Source organism: Heliangelus exortis, chromosome 15 (assembly GCF_036169615.1).
Source record: "Heliangelus exortis chromosome 15, bHelExo1.hap1, whole genome shotgun sequence".
In the NCBI taxonomy this organism is placed as follows: domain Eukaryota; kingdom Metazoa; phylum Chordata; class Aves; order Apodiformes; family Trochilidae; genus Heliangelus; species Heliangelus exortis.
Window position 1 is genome coordinate 10023894 of NC_092436.1, and position 16218 is coordinate 10040111.

The following is a 16218-nucleotide window of genomic DNA, read 5'->3' on the forward strand; positions in this document are numbered from 1 at the left end:
TGTGTGCTGCCCAGCCCTGACACTGGCCTCTTGCAAAGGGTTGCCACTCACCTATGTGCCAGTCTCACTCTCTTGCTCAAGCCCCCAGCTTTTTAAAATCCTGCATCACAGGAGTTGACATCCAAGCCCAGCCACCTTCTCTGGGTGCTGAGGTCTCAGCCTTCCCTCCCTTGCCTGGGCAGGGTGAAGAGGTGCCTCCTGCCCTGGCTGGATTCTGCTGGCTCTCAGGAGCTTCTCACCTGCTCTGAAATAACTTCTGGAGAAGAAGTGGGTGACACAGAACCAGCAGCATGCTTCTAGCTGGCAAATGCCTGTTACCCCCCCAACGCAGGGGGTACCCCCAGTCCTGATCCCACCTCACCTCACCTGCCTTTTGCTGGGTTCTGCTGTGAGAAGAGCATCCCACAGACATGTGGCAGAGCAAGGGCTTGCCAGGAGAGGTCATCTGTGGCTGCCCCAGCCCTGGCTCCCTGCTTGGCTGGTCAGGTGGCATAAAGGGTCCTGTTTGGGAAATAATTTTGTTCCTTGGCAGGCAGTTTTTTGGCTCATTTAAGCCCAAAAGAATTCACAACAAAGCACGCGTTCATTTTGCCCTGCTGAAAGGGGGCTTGTTCCCTGGAAAGTGCCAGCTCTGCTGGGCCTGGTGATTGCCTGTTAATTGTCACTAATGAGGAGCTGGGAGATGTGGCTTGGGGACAGACCATTGCTTCGGCTGGGGAGGGACATGTGAGCAGGGAAGGGAGCTGTGACCTCAGTGTGGGTGAGTTGAGCTGCATGAATGGGTTTGTTACTGGAGAATGCCCCAATTCCCCTGCCTGTGGCATGGCAGTGCTTAGCCTCCATTCCAGAGTGGAGAGCATGGAGGGTTAAGAGGATCTCTGGTGCTTACAGTACACAGATGGATTTATTTAGGCATATATATAGCAGGGAGGTGAGGTGGGGAGGGCTAAACCCAGCCTGTCCAGAAGGGAGGGTTAAATCTCGGGGGCTGGGCCATGGTGGGAGCACAGGGCTGCTGGGCAGCAGGACCTGATGGCAGAGCTTGGCTGTTTGCCTCCAGCACAATGGTTGAAGGTTGTTTTGTGGTTTTTTTTTTTTTCCCCAACCCTGATGAACGCACCAAAGGCTTTTAGCAGGAGACAGCAGTCTGCCTGCCTGCTGCTGCCCACCCCCTTCCTTTTGAAGTCGGGTTTCTGGGCGTATGCAAGAGCTGAGGAGAGCATCAGTGTGGGAAGGAGGAGGGGAGAGGATTACGGCTGTGCCAAAACCCCTCGTACACTCATAGGTGTTTATTGTTCTAAATGGGCCTCATCCTCCCATGTCCCCCTCTGTCCCTGCCCAGTGCTGAGCCTTGCTTGGCTGGCACCTTTGGGCCTCATTACTGGGTCACCCTGTGTCCTACCAGCAGAGGCTCAGGATGTGGTTGGGGGTGTATGAAGCCCCTGAGAGTGTCATGTTGTGTGATCACTGGGGTGGAGGTTTGCTTTTCCCTGGAAGCCCTCCCTGTGCTGCAGCAGGGACAGGCATTGCTCTCCTGGTGCCCATCTCCTGCTCCAGCTGCTCCTGCACAAATTACTTCAGTAGGGTCTCTCATCTTCTCTTTGCTAAAATAGCTGTGCTGTTTCACCCACTACTTTTTTTGGGAGTCTTAGCATACACCCTGGGTTGCCTTGCTGAAGGTCATCCCAAGGTAAGCAGCCTAAAGATAGCTCCCCACTTGTTCCTTGTCTGCAATCCCTGTGCTTTCCCACTCCATTGCTCCCTCCTGCATCCAGCCTTTGCTCCATGACTGCAGGCTGTTGCCCTTTCCTTGCTTTTTGCTATTTCAACTCCTTTCTTCTCTTTCCCTTTTTCTCTCTTTCTCTCCTGTCAGCTTTGTTTGCCCTGGCTGTGTACCAGGGTTGCCATGGCGACTGCCAGAGCATCTCTGCATCCCAGAGCAGTGGTCCTGTGCCTGCCCTGGCCATGGGGAGTGGTAGAGCACCTTCCTGCTCCTCAGAAGGACCAGCTCTGCCTCCTCTCAGGGACTGAGGTACCTGGGGACATCTCCTGCAAGACATCCTTCTGGCTGGGGAGGTGACAGGTCAGGGCACTGGGTGGCTCTTGCCAGCACAGGATGGGGCTGTGCAGCCTTGTGCAGGAGGCTGGCAGGGCTGGCTGTATGGCACAGCTTTACTTGCCACTTGCTGTCAGAACTGTTAATCCTCAATAACTGTATTTTTAATGAGCAAATGCTACTTAAGGAAAAGAGAGGAGCTGCTGAGCCCAGGCAATCCATTTAGGTTTAATGGGGCACCACCACCTGCCAGCAGAGAGGAATATAAAACAGTATAAGTCGGGAGTAGCACCCCATTGCAGCACGTGTGCACCTTTCCTCTTGCTCTTGGGAATAAGCTTCCTTTTCCCACCTCAGGAGCCATGCTAATTCTTCCCCTGTTGCTGTGCAAGTGGCTGCTGTGACTTGACCTTGCCTTGGGAAGGCTCAGGCCCCAGGGTGCAAACCTCCTGTGTCTTTGGATGAAGCATCATCTGGGTCGTAGATCTGGTCTTTGGCTGTGATGTGGAGAACTGGGTCTGGCAGTGGGGACTTAGATGCATCCCCTGGCCACGTTCTAGTGTTGGGGGACACAAGTGAAGCTGAGGCTTGGAGGCAGAGTGCAGCTTGTGGCTTTCTGGTTCTGCTTTGCAGATCACAATGTATCTTTTCAGTATTTGTCAGAGCTTCCGTGCCCCTTTCATGAGGATAATTAGGATGACATGTTATTAGCTGATTACTGGGGAAATGTATATTTACTGAGGATTTATTCTGGAAACAACATTAATCTCCTGTATAGTTGCTAAACCCCCATAAATAATCTGATTTTGATAATCAATTGCTATTGCAGCCCCCCATAAATCTCAATTAAATGCACATTTAATTCACATAAAGTTGCCAAATTTGCTTGTATGTTTCTGTCCTGCTGTTTGCCTCAGGCAGATGTCTGTATGTGCAAGCTCAAGTCTGTTTATCAGACAGCCTGGAACCACAATGTGGTTTGCCAAGGCAGAGCAGTTTCCCTGACAGCACTGCTCCCCTCCCAGAGTTCTGCATGAAGACCCCAAGCAGAAATGCTTTGCAAACGTGACCTTTCCCTGTCCACTCTCCTTTTGCTGGGAAATGCAGGAGCAGACGTGGGAGACTGCCCCTGGAGCAGCCTGGGCTTGCCTGAGGTGCACAGGGTGGGTGTGCCAGGGGGAGGTGCAGTTACCAAAACCCATCCAGAGGCTTTCCACAACACTGGCCTGGGATGGAAACTGAGGTCTTGATGGGCTTGGTTGAGTTCTTACCATCCCTGGGCTGGCTGCAGGGATTCTCCAAGCCTTGGTGCCTGTGGATGGGTGAGAAGAGGAGGATGTGCTGCAGAGAGGGGGTGGCTGGCTCTGGTCTGGAAAATCGTGGTTCTTCCAGTTTCCTTCAGAGCTGGAGGGAGATTCCAGGTATCAGCTGGGTTCTGTGCTTTGTTGGGGCCACACTGATTCACTTTATCCTCTTGGTTTTGCAAATAGTACACAGCATCAGAGAGACACCCAGAGAGGGTGCACCCCAGAGAGGACAAAGATTTGGACTCGTTCTGGCAGAGCTCCTGGGGCGCTGGTGAGCTGGGTCCCTGCTAGGGGACGTGGCAGGAGTGCTGCAAACCTCCTGTTGCCTTTCATGGTGTGGGGTTTTGATCCTCACCTGCACTGCCTGGGTGCTGGTCCTCACTGGTGCTCTTTGGAGTGCATCCTCCCCATCCCTGCTGCCTTGGCTGTGGTGCTGGGAGCATCAGCTGGGGCTGGGATGATCTCTGTGATGAGGTCTGCAATAGGGCATCCATAAAAGAAATGATGAAGCTGTTTAAATTGCTGGGAAGGCATCTACTAAGATCTCCTCCTGAGCCTGGCTGGAGCCCAACCTGCTAATTATGGTGGTAGGGGAAATACACAAACATACAGATGGCAAGAGGAACAAAAACTGCTGTTTTTTTAATATCAAAAGCTCAGTTTCTGTCCAACTGAAACAGACACATGGCAGAAGCTAAACACTAACAGCTTTGGAGGAGATTGCAGTGCCTCACAGGAGCTCTGGGAGCCCTTGCAGAGCACAGAGGGGAATCTGACTCTGCTGGGGCAGTGGGATGGATCTGAGCTGCTGGGGGAGGATCAGGGAGGCCAGGCTGGAGCAGTGGCTTACAGAGAGGCCTCAGGTGACAGGGCATTTGTCACCATTGTTGGCCAACACCTCATTCTGTACTTTGGGGTGCTTGCTGGTAGAGGACTGTCCCCTCAGGGGCATCTTTCTGTTGACCCCTTGGAAAGCCAAGGGGCTGTGCTCTGCAGATCTCCCAGAAGATGCTCAGAGATGGAGAGATGGGCACCTGGCAGCAAGGAGCTGGTGATGCAGTATTTTGTGACACTGTCCTGAGCAGCCTACAAGTCCTTGCTCCATCCTGTAATGCCTGTGGTGCCTGAAACCTGTTGGTGGACATGGGGCTCTCCCTGGTGAGGTCCTGTCCCCCCTGCACCCCATCACCTGCACAGCCCTGGTGCCTGCCACACTCCCCTCTCCAGCACCCATATGCATGGCCAGGTGTCTCAAATAATCTCTGTGGGGGGTGAGTGCAATCTTTTTATGACCACTTAAAGGCTCCATTTGTTACCTTGAACAGAATTAGGGTTGGGATCACAGAGATTAAGAAAAACAGTAAACACTCTCTGTGCTGTGTGGCTCGTGGCTGTAAGGACCCCACTGCGGCTCTGCTGAACCCTTCTATAAATGAGGGTTTGCCCAGTTTTTGTGGGACAGTCCATAGTTATTGACTGGGGGTGGATGTTGTGTCTCTTGCAGTCTCAGTTTGCAGGCAGTGAGGTGGGTTAGGGTGTCTGTACTGGGATGTGGCAGTGCCCTTCGTGCTGTGGTCCTGGTTGTGTTGTACCCCCCACCCCTCCAGTCCAGTAGCACAGCTGCTGAGAGCCCAGTTGTTTTAGAAAGCACCTTCCCCGGATATAAGAGCAGACAGAGGAATTTGAAGCTTTCTGGGGAAGCTCCTGATGGTGTTTTGCTGCTGGCTCTGAGCTGTAAAGTCATCCCCTGGAATGGGGCTGGCTTGGAGGGTGGCTGGGCTTGAACCTTCTGTCCCTCTGAGCACACCCTGATGGCATTGAGACTGCTCTGTAATATATACTCCTTCTCTACATCCTATTTATGGGGAGATTGTCCCCTCTGTGACGCCAGGGCTCCCTTTGCCAGCTGTCACCTCCAGTCTGAATTCCCATTTCCATTGCATTAATATCTATACAGTAACTCAGGATGGAGATTTGAATTTCAGTTCCCTCCCCAGAGGAGAAAGAGTTAAAAATAGCAAATCCAACACCCCTCATTCCCTTGCTGTGATGCAGTCTCCCAGGTTGGAGTTACAATGCCAGCATGAGTATGGTTTAAAATAAAACAAATGAGTGTACTGCACTCTGCAGAATAGGGGAACAAGCTTCAGGTTGGAGAAATGACATGGAGGAGTCTCTGGTCTTCTAACCTGTACCTGCAGAAGGCAAGAATTTCTCTTCTTTGCACTGGGCTGTCTGTCTAGAGCATTCCCTGCAAACCACTGAGCCCTGGGTCAGCTGCATGCCCAGCTGTGATCAGGGGAGAGAGGTGCTGGGCTGGGCAGCACTGTGGCCCTGATGAAATAGCAGGGTGTGGGGGATAACTGGGTGGATCCTCTCCCAAAAACAGGTACCAGACCATGTTAGCAACAGTCTGCAAGGTGGCTGGTTGCCAACCTGCCTCTGTCTCATCTAACAGGGTTGTTTCTCTGATCTGGTATAGAAAATCCTAAATCCCCCCCCATTTTTCATACTCAGACACTGGCCTAGTTTAAAAATGCTGGCTCCTGGCTGGCTTTGTAATATTTTAAATATAGCAGCCTTCATGGGTTTGATGTATGCACCATATGTTTTCAAAACTCCAACAAAATCCATTGGGCTTGTGGGTGGAGGTTAAAGGGGAAAAGCATTTCCATTCGGGAAGCTGCAAATACAAAACACAGCAGCAGCAAACAGAAAAATCTCCCCATGCATCAGGCAGAAATAAGCTCCTCTCTGTCCTGCCTTTCTCCAGCACATTCGGGTGCATGGGAGGATCCAGCCTGAATGTTTCCATTGTGTCAGCTCCTGTCCCGGACACCCTGGCACTGACTCCATCCACAGCCCCCTCTGAGGCCCAATGGGGGATGTCACTGTGTCTCAGACCATCTGATTCTTTGCTCTTTTTACTTCCTCAGAAAACCCTGTTGAGTTTGGGGGTTTTAGTGGTTGTCTTGTTTTTTTTTTTTCTAGGGAGTGGGACAGATTTCTCTTCCTAAAGCTCATCCAGGCTGCTGCCTCTTTGGATGGCAGCAGTGGGCAGGGGAAAGTCCCCTGGGCTCACTGTGTTCCCACACAGCACATATTGCCTCCCAGCACTGAACACAGCCTCTATTTAGCAGAAAATTTGGCTTCTGCAAAATGACACGCTAATCGTTTCCATCTTTTGGCCAGAACCTCAAGCTCAGTAATTTCTACCCACACACATCTGGCACCCCTTGACTCTAGGACCTGAGTACACCTGCATCTATGGATCCCCCAAAACTGTCCAGCTTGGTTAGAGCAGAAAATAGCCACATGTGGGCTGGGGCTGAGTCCAACCCCTGCTGAGGTGCTTGCCTCCTGCCTTCTGGCTGTCCAGAACTGCTGAGGGAGCTGCTTGGCTGTGGCTGTGCCTCACCCACTTGTCATGCCTCATGAATAAAATCTGGGGGAGGACACAGGCTCTGGCCAGCACCTGAATACCAGAAGGGCTGGAATACTGGAGACCACCCTGCAGGTCCTTTCCCTGGCCAGCATTACCCTGGAGTGTGCAGGAAAGCCAGGGGAAGCAATGGAGATGAGGAGGCTGGGGGGATCCAGGTGGTCTGAAGCTCCTGCCATGTCCCTGCTGGAGGTGGCAGCTCTGCTTTGGCCTCACACCCAGAGGATAGGTGGGATGCAGTGGCCATATGATGGAGAAGGGTGTCAGGGGATTGGTACAGTGGAGGAGAGGATGTGGAGAAGGCTTTCATATTTGCTGTTGGCTCTGCAGCATCCCGTTGCACTGGAGATTCAGGACTGAGGCTGTGTGTCACCCCAGGTGGATGGCAGGGTCCCAGGGGCAGAGGGAGGCTGCTGCCACCAAGGTTTTGGCTGTATATTGCAGCATGGTCTCCTCCAGAGAACATGGCCTTTGGTGGTCCTTCTGCACCTGGGATCCACAGAGGGTCTCCAAGAGCAGCCCTGTGTCTCTCTGGCTGCTTGGGTGGGTTTGTGCTCCCCCAGATCCCTGTCCCAAGGTAATCCCCACCACAGCTGTGCTGTGGGACCCGGGCAGAGCTTGAGCCATAGATGTTCAATGTATACGTGTGCTGGATGCACTCACCAGGCTCACACCCCCTGCTCATAAGCAATTTTGTTTTATCTGTAGCAGCTCAGGGAAGGTTTGTAAGCTGAGCCAGATGTAAGGATGAAATCCCATCTTCAGCCTCTCAGCAAGGATCCCTCCTCTCCTGCCTCGAATAAACCTTTCTGCAGTCCCAGATGCTGATCCCAGAGAATGCTGCACATCTGCTGGGGAGGCAGTGGCTGCTGGGACCATGGGCAAATGGTGGCAGTGGGAGCAGCCCCAGTGTGGCAAGGGATGCCTGTGGGTGTCTGGGATGCTGCGGAGGGATGTGTGCCTGGGTGAGAGGGCAGGAGTATGTTTGTTGGCTCTTGTGCTTCTGGCCAAGTTGTCACTGGTTTTGTGTGTAAAAGGATGGGGTTTGTGCAGTGCCATACGAGCCTCATCTTGCCTGTCCTGGCAGGTGCTGCAATGTCCCAAAAGCCTGTGCCCCCCTCCCCAGCCCCCTGGTGCCTTCTGCATCTCTCCATCACCCTGAGCTTTGTGGCTATTCCTTGTTGCTTCCTCAGACCTCCTGAATTGTAGCTGACCCTCAGAAGTGAGAGGCAATCCCTCAAGACAGACCTGTTCTGACTTTCTGGGCCTGGATCCAGCATCTTAACAGCCTTGCAAGTGAAGAGCTGAGGGGTGTGCGTGCAGGCATCTGCTGGGGGCATCCAAGTGTGTGTCCCCTGGGGTGGTGGTGGGGACACCTCTGCTGTTCCCTGCTGGGGTGAGGGGGAGAGAGAGGAGCCCTGGGCAGTGAACATGCTCTGGACTTGGCCCCCAGGGATGCCTGTTTGCTGTCTGCATCTTCCATCTTCTCCTTCAGGTCACACACATTTGCCTCTCCCCTCCTCTTTCCCCATGTAGCTTCACTGCTCCATTTTTCTGGAAAGCAAAACAAATTGATAGTTTCCTGCTCTCCTGGCCACCCTCACCCAGCTGCCCAGCCCCACAGCAGCTTGTGCCCTGCCCAGCTGCTGGCTCTGTGCTGCTTGGCTGGCTCCCAGACCCTTGGGTGGCACCCTGGGAGCTGCAGGGTGCTCCAGGGTGTTCGAATCGAGCCCTTGTCAGCCCTGCACATCCTGCCAAAGCCACCAAGTTTGGGGTGAAATTGTCTTGTGCAGGGACCTGAGTCTGGCTCTGAGGAGCTCCCAGTGGAGCTGGGATCTGGTCCTGCAGTGTTGCTCCTGGGGCCAGAGCAGCTCTGATGTGGTCCCCTTCACCCCTGCTGCACTTGATACCTGTGCACAACCAATGTGCTTTCCTGGCAAGGCTGCTCTTGGAAGGGGTAGGAGACCCCCTGGAGCTGGCAGCACGAGTCTTTTGGTAGCCATGAGGGGATGGATGGAGGGGTGTATCCCACGTGCTGGGGGAAGCACCTCTCTTCTAGCCCCAGAGGCAGTGGGGGCTTTGGACCACTGCAGTGTGTCTGGGTAGCCAAATGCTGGGGAGTTGCAGTCCCGCTCAGCCCAAAGGCAGGACTTGTGTTGCCAGAGCTTGTGTTCAATAGGGCACCCAGTGAGGACCACAGCAGTCCCAAGAGCCTCACAGATACCTCTGGGTGCTGGCCATGTGGACAGCTGCTGCTCCCCAGCTTCATTATCAGGGTGGCTGCCCCTTGCTGGGCTGTGCTGGGACTCCTTCAGGAGCCTGACCTTGTGTCAGAGCAGGGCATGAGCTCCTGGGCTGTGGCTTGCTAATGTTCTCACAAACATTATTTTAATTTTTTTTTATTATTTATTTTAATATATATTTTAAGAGCAAGGAGGAAAGAATTATTTTAATTTTTTATTATTATTTAGTTTAATATATATTTTAATAGGAAGGAGGAAAGCAGCTGCCTGGTGCAGGGCAGAGGGGGGCTTCTCCTGCCTGGGAAGGGGGCAGAGGGGGCTGCTCCCAGCTCTCCTGCTGGAGCTTTCCCAGGACAGGACCCAGCACCAGTCCTCCAGCAGCTGGGAACTGCCATGCCATCCTCTCCTCTTTGGCATAACCTCCTCCTCCAGGCTCAGCACAGCTCCTGTCCTGGGCAGCCATGCATTTCAACCAATATTAATTAAAATGCGATCCATCCTTCTCTTCCTCTCCCCAAGACACCCAGAACTGCTAAAATATTCTCAGGGATAATAGGAAAGGGGAATTAAATAGTTCCTGTGAAATTAAAGCTGTACCTTTTTGAGATTTATTGCAGCTCCTAGAGCCTGCAATTCCCTCTCGAGTACTACATCTCCAGCCCCACCTGCAGTGGGAATACAGTGCCTGGCCTGGGAGACTGGAGAAACTCTGTAAGATAACACAGGCAGCTGCAGGGACTTCAGTCTTCAGTGAGCAGATTGCTACACCATGGGCTGGGGGATCTCTGAGCCACCAGAGGGGCTGAATTCCTCATCTCTGAGCTGTGGGGTTGTTATGGCACTTGGTGTCAGTTCTGGGATGCATCCTGGTGTTCTGGTACGATGGGTGCTCTGGGTGGGATACAGCATGTTAGGATAAGAGGAGCAATATTGCTCCTGGAGGAAGCCTGGTGCTGGCAAGAGGCAGGCAGCACCTGGGAGGATTTTGCCTGCAGCTCTAAGCACTGTAACCCAAAAGGGACCCTGCCCGTGGGAGGGACTGCTGGATGAACACCCTCACTCCTCCCACAGCACTCAGTTCCTCCTGCAAAGCACTGCTGTGGGGCTGTGTGTGAGGTGGGGAGCAGCTGTCCCAGCCCAGGAGGGCTGAGCATCCTGCAGACACTTCTTGGAGGGGATGAAATGGAAGCAACTGCATGGTGCTCTCTTAATCATTGGAAAAAAATCCCTGGAAGCCAGTTGGATCCCAGATGGAGGGAATCTGGCAGAGGGAGGCTGCCCTTATCAGGGATCCACCTTATTAGGTCCTTATTAGACTGCTGCCCTCCCTCGGGGGTCTTGCTTGCACCCAGTTGCTTGAGGGTCTGTGGAGCCCAGGGCTCTGCTGGGAGCAGCTGCTGTGATGTCTGCAGCCAGGCAAACATGCTAGCACCACGAATCCCAGCTGCAGCTGCAGTTCAAGGAGATCCTGTTGCCATGACAAGCTGTACAAGTATTGTCTGGGAAGAAAAGACCCTGGCAGCCCTTGGAGATGGGAGGAAAGCAGCCCACATGAAGGGCAGAGACATACCCCACAACAGAGTTAACAAGCATCTGTGTTCAACAGCACACATTAAACTCCTCCTAACACGTGTTACCCTCCTGCATTACACCCCCAAAACCTCCTCCCTCACTCCAGCCCCCTCCCAAGCTGTGTGCCCCCTGAGCTCCCATGCACAGGGATGCTCAGCTGTGCTCCCAGTCTGTCACTGCTCTGAGTGTGACAGTCACTGTGAGGATGCTTTGCTCCTCATGGTGCTCCCTGGCTGAGCTGGGACAGCATGCTCCCTGCCTTTCCAGCTCTGGGTGGCCCAGGGAATAGCTGGAGAAGCTTGGGAGCACTGCACAAGGCTTTCTGTTGCTATCCTGCTCTGCACTGTGGTCTTCAAATTTCCCTGCAGCTGCCAGATTGCAGAATTCGGTGCTTTCAGCAACCCGGGGACATCCAAGGACCCCTCTCCCTGCCCCCCCATGGCCCTGCTGGCAGGGGAGTACCCAGGGGGTTGCAGATTTATGCAGGCGAGGAGGTAAAACCTGGTTCAGCGGGCAGCAGGGTCTGTGGGTTTCCCCAGCCCATTACAGCCCTGCTGGGGATGTAAACATCCTGCAGGCAGGCACAGGCACTGCCGGCAGCCGGGTCAGTGCAGAGACAATCACCGGCTTCCTCAGCACTCGTGTTTGGAGAATAATTTCCATGAACACAGCCAGAAATTAACTCCGCTGTGCAAGCAGAGCCCTCAATATTCACTGCTTTTTTTTTTTTTTTTTTTTTTTTTGGTCTGTCCACTTTCTGTCTCTCAATCCCTCTTTCTGTTTCCCCTTTGCCCTTTTCCAACTGTGTTTTTTACCCCCCTCCTCTTTCTTTTTGGAGCAGTAACAGTATGTCCCTTGCCACAGACCTACCCACACCTTAGCACATGGTCCTGCCGTGACCTTGCTCTTAGCATGAAGCTTTGGCACCCATTTCGGCACTTCCCTGCATCCCTGTCCAGCCACCACTCAAGTCTGTGTGACAGGGAGAGTCACAGCTGCCTTCTCCCAGCTCCAGCTTGACAGGGGAACCCCCCTCCAGCACTGGTTGCTTTGCTTCCCAGCCAGCACAGTGCTGGGAGCTTGAGGAGCAGAGCAGGAGATGCTGGATCTGCCCATTCCCTCCTGTGTCCCACCGAGGGAGGTGACACGGTGCAGGAGTGAGGGGGTTGGGGGACAAGGGGATAGTGTGAGGCAGGTGGAAGCAATAATTGACTGTGATTTAATTAAGGAAGCCTAGAGCTAGATGAGGAGCTGTGACACAGTGGAGGTTTTAAGCCACAGATGGCTCTGCCTTGGAGCTGGGAGAGGAGAGGGTGGTGTGATCTTGCTGGAGGTTTGTGATCCTGACTGTACAACTCCCTGTACAGACTAACGGGGCTGTTTTCAGATGGCTTGGGAGTACTTTTGTGCCTGATCCATGAAAAGCAGGTGATTCCCATTGCTCCCAGCCCATGCTCCCTGCTGGTGCCCATTACAGCCCCATCCTGCACTGCGTATATGGGGACATCGATGAATGCCATGCAAGCACTGGGAGAAGCAGCCAGAGCCCCTCTGGACTCAAACCATCCCAGCAGCAGATCCATGCTACCTGCCAGTGTCCCATTCCTTTACTGGGAGCACCTGGGCTGCTCCAGCCTGAAAACCTTAATATTAAGTGAAGAATTGTGTGATACTTCTGGATTTTACTTAGGGGAAAGATCAGAAGAGAAAATATTTTGACCAAAGGTAAATACATAGTTTTCTCCTTGATCAAGATGACTTTTATCCTCAGGAGCTGGATGGAGAGCAGGGGGCAGCTGCCTGAGCCGAGATGGCCACACAGGTGTCACAGCAGGTGCTGCACTGCTCACTGGTTCTGAGCACCCCAACTGCTGCCCCCTTCCTCTATTTTAGGGGTAATTCAGCAGATCTTTCAGCCGGGCCACCAGGACTGCCATATCAGGGTGCCCCTTGCCCAGACATCTCCTGCTGAGAGGCTCCAGCACCTTTCCCCACCCTCACCTCCCCCGGCCGGGAGCTGGAGCAGGCTCATTCCCAAGGAACCGGGGGGCAGAGGCAGCTCTGCATCAGCATCATTTGACTCTGAGCTTGTCTTTCCCTTCCTCCCCGAGGTTTTTTTATGGCTATGGCTGAGCTCTTTGGCCACTGTGAGACATCAGGCAGGAGCTCTCAGCCTGCTGATGAGAAACCCATATTCCACGGCTGCTGGAGCTCCCACCCTTCCTCTCCAGCCACCCTGGGGACACAGCACGGCTCCTGCCTGGAGGGGAAATCCTCCCCCTCACGTCCCACAGGGCTCGGAGCGGTCGGCTCTGCCTTCCAGCGAGGCAAAAGCATTTGGGGTGCAGGCTCCTGGAGTTCCCCCTCTCCCTCCCTGCATCCCAGCGGGGGTTTCTTTTACATCCCCTCGCACTCCGCCCCCAGCCCAGCACATCACGTCCCATCACTGGTGCTTCACCCCAGCCTCTCCCTCAGCCTCCTGCACTTCCAGAAAAATTCCTTTCTGGCCAGTCATCGCCTCGACACCTCCGGGGCCAGCGCTCTGGCGGGGTTGGGCTTCCTCTTCCTGAGCCTCCTCCCCAGCCCCTGCCGTGCTCCCAGCCCCCTCCTCGCCTTCACCCAGTACCAGGGCATCGGACAGGAAGACGCTGGGTCTGCCCGGGGTTGGGGTGCCCAGCGGGGGTGCCCAGCTCCCCTCGCCCTCCCCGCGGGAGCCGCATCCCCCCCGTGCATCCCCCCTGAAGCCAGCCCCATGGTGACACCCGCTCGCCCCTCGCTGCATGTGCCGACCCCCAGCTTCCCAGGGTGGCACCGCCTCTCGTAATTAATCAAAGGGTGAATGCTTGGCCCCCTTTACCTGTCGCTCTCTGAGCACTGTGCAAGTATTAATTACTGGTAATTAATTAAAACAGCCTTCCCCGTGCCCCTGCGGAGAGGCTGTCTGATAAACATGCTAATAGCAAACACGGCATTGGGGCGCGCTTGCCGAGCTGGGTGGGAGCTTTCAGTTACCTGTTGGTAATGATGCAAACCCCAACACCCGCAGCTTCTACTTAATTGACCTTCCTGGAGGGCTGGGAGAGGGAGATAGGTGGGAAACCAGCAAGACCCAATCTGATCCCAGGAAGCGATGATGGGTGGATCTTTATAAATGACCCTGTGTGCCCTGTTCTTGTACCTTGTGCTCCTGGGAGCTTGGTTCTGGGTTGCTGCTGGGGCATGGGGGGGTCCCCAGAAGCTGTTGGAGCTTGCTTTGTGTCAGCCTCTCAGCCCTGAGCCTGCCCTGGGGGGCTGTGCCCTGTTACCTGCATCACCCATCCGAGGGGGGATTCAGTTTCTGTCTGCCCCTCCTGAAGGGCCCAAAGCCTTTCAGAGGCAGTGGAAGGGTTCAGCTGCTCCTCGGTGAAGGGCTTGGGACACCGTGCAGGAAGAGGACAGGAAGGCAAACAAGGTTGTTGACCCTCCTGCAAAGGAAGGTGGGTGCTTTGGGAGGGAGGAGGGGAATTGCCTGGGGATGTGCATGGGGAACCTGCAGCTCGCTCACTGCAGCAGGGCTTGGGCAAGCTCGCTCTGCCCTCCTCGGGGACAAAGCTCCTCTACACAGCCTGGGGTGTTGTGTGGGGACAGTGTCTCTCCACCCACTGTGTCACAACCTCCCTTGCTTGCGTATGGCTGCTGCTGTCTGTCTGTGAAACTGCGCAGGGCACCGATCCCTGACCGGAGGTGCCACCTTAATCTGGATCAGTGGGAAATCTGTTGAGTGCCCACGCAGCCCCGGGCCAGCTCCCTGCCCAGCTCCCCCCTTTGCCCAGCTCCCCCCTTGCCCAGCTCCCCCCTTGCCCAGCTCCCCCCTTGCCCAGCTCCCCCCTTGCCCAGCTCCCCCTTGCCCAGCTCCCTGCCCACAGCAGCTCCTCTGGCCCCACAAATCAAGCACCCCCCCAGGCATGGTGGCAGCCCTGGAGGTGCCCAGCCCTGGGCAGCCTTTTGTGCTGTGTTGTAGAGCATAAATTCATTAATCCCTGAGCAAAGCCAGCTGAATTTCACACTGTACCAGCAGAAGCTGGAGCAAACTGGGGAGAGATTAGGGCATTCCTGGGGCAGCTCCCACCCCCTCACCCTGACTGCTGTACCTTGGCCTGCGCAGCCACTAATGCTACTTAGGTTATTACTGGATTATTTTGGTGTAATGAGCTTTGCCCTGTTCAGCTGTCCCTCTGCTCAGAGGTGTTGTGATGTGTAATACTTCCTGTGTGAGGCCATGAGGCGGGCAGCTGCCTGCTGGAAAACAAGCACAGCCCTGGCAAAACAATGCATTAATGTTCCCAGAGAAAAATTCCAACATGAGCTGGAGGTTAATCACAAATCAGGGAGCTTTTGGCTTAGGGCTTGAACAAAGCTGGCAGGCAGGAGGACGACGGTGCCCTAAGCCGGGTCCTGACGCATCTCTGTGGGCACAAATAGGAGTGACTGTATCAGTTTCATCTCTGCCAGTGGTGTAATGCAGCTATAAGCATCTCTTCCATCCTCCACTCTTTTCCACTGCCTTCCCTCCCATCAGACCTGTTAATGCAGGGGCTTGGCAATGTGTTGCTATGGACACCAAGAAGCTTCCCCTAGAGACCAGAAGCTTGGAACAAGTGATGTCTGCATTTTCTGATTTTTTTTTTTTTTCTTCCTTTTTTTTTTTTTTTTAGTTTTATTTTAGTGTTTCTTAAAGTGATTAATTCCCAGCCTTTCACCCCACCTCCCCCCTGCTTTTCTCTCCGAGCTTTGTTGATTACCATGGCTGTGTCCCAGGGCTTGGCTCCTGCTTCATTCTCGAAGAGGGTGCGAGCATCGGGGTGCGTGGGAGGAAGTTTCAGTGCTGTAACTCTTGCTCTGCTGTAGACCCCCCCAACAGAAGAGATGCCCCATGTAGCTCAACCTCAGGAGATCCTGTTGGGTCAGGCCTGGGTCCCCCCACACTGCAAAGTCTGCAGGTGCCCTCCAGCAGGAGGTCCTGGACTCCTATTCTCGGAGGATCTCAGCTGCACCTCCCTGCCAAAGCATGGGTAGAAGTAGCCTGCCCCCCCCCCCCCCTTTTTTTTTTTTTTTGTTTAAGGTGTCCATCATCATATCTGGGGGCTCAAAAAGATTTACATCTCTGGGAAGTCTTGGCATGCTTCAGTCCTCAGGGGATGGAGCAGCCATCAGAGGGGGTCAGCCCATTTCCCAGTGCTGAGCAGTGCTGCAGGTCTGTAGAGTGTGTCCCTGGGCACTTGGCTCACAGGATGGGATTCTCCTGAGAAACTGTCTCAATGTCATTTTGACTTCTCTTTCTTTGCTTCTGAAGCCAATAATGGGCTGATTCTGTTCTCTGTTATGTGATCTGCCACATGGCAAATGAGAAGACTCTCTGATGAGTGATCTCCTCTGTCCTGTGTCCCTTCCTTCCAGCTCTGGAGGGAGTTCATGTACTAGGTTTCAATAGTCTGCTTCTCTTGTTCCTGGGAATGAAGTTCAGCACTGGGTCAGAAAATCTGTGGTCCATTGAAATGCTCACTGCTCAAGTTGCCAAATTGCAACTCCCTCTCTGAAATCTTCCAGCTAACAAGACTT

The 16218-nt window shown here is 54.0% G+C and overlaps 1 protein-coding gene across 9 annotated transcripts in view; it reads left to right on the forward strand.

The window, feature by feature from the left end:
• Positions 1-16218, forward strand: part of ABLIM3 (actin binding LIM protein family member 3) — a 47858-nt gene that overhangs the window by 10737 nt on the left and 20903 nt on the right. The window lies entirely within an intron of this gene.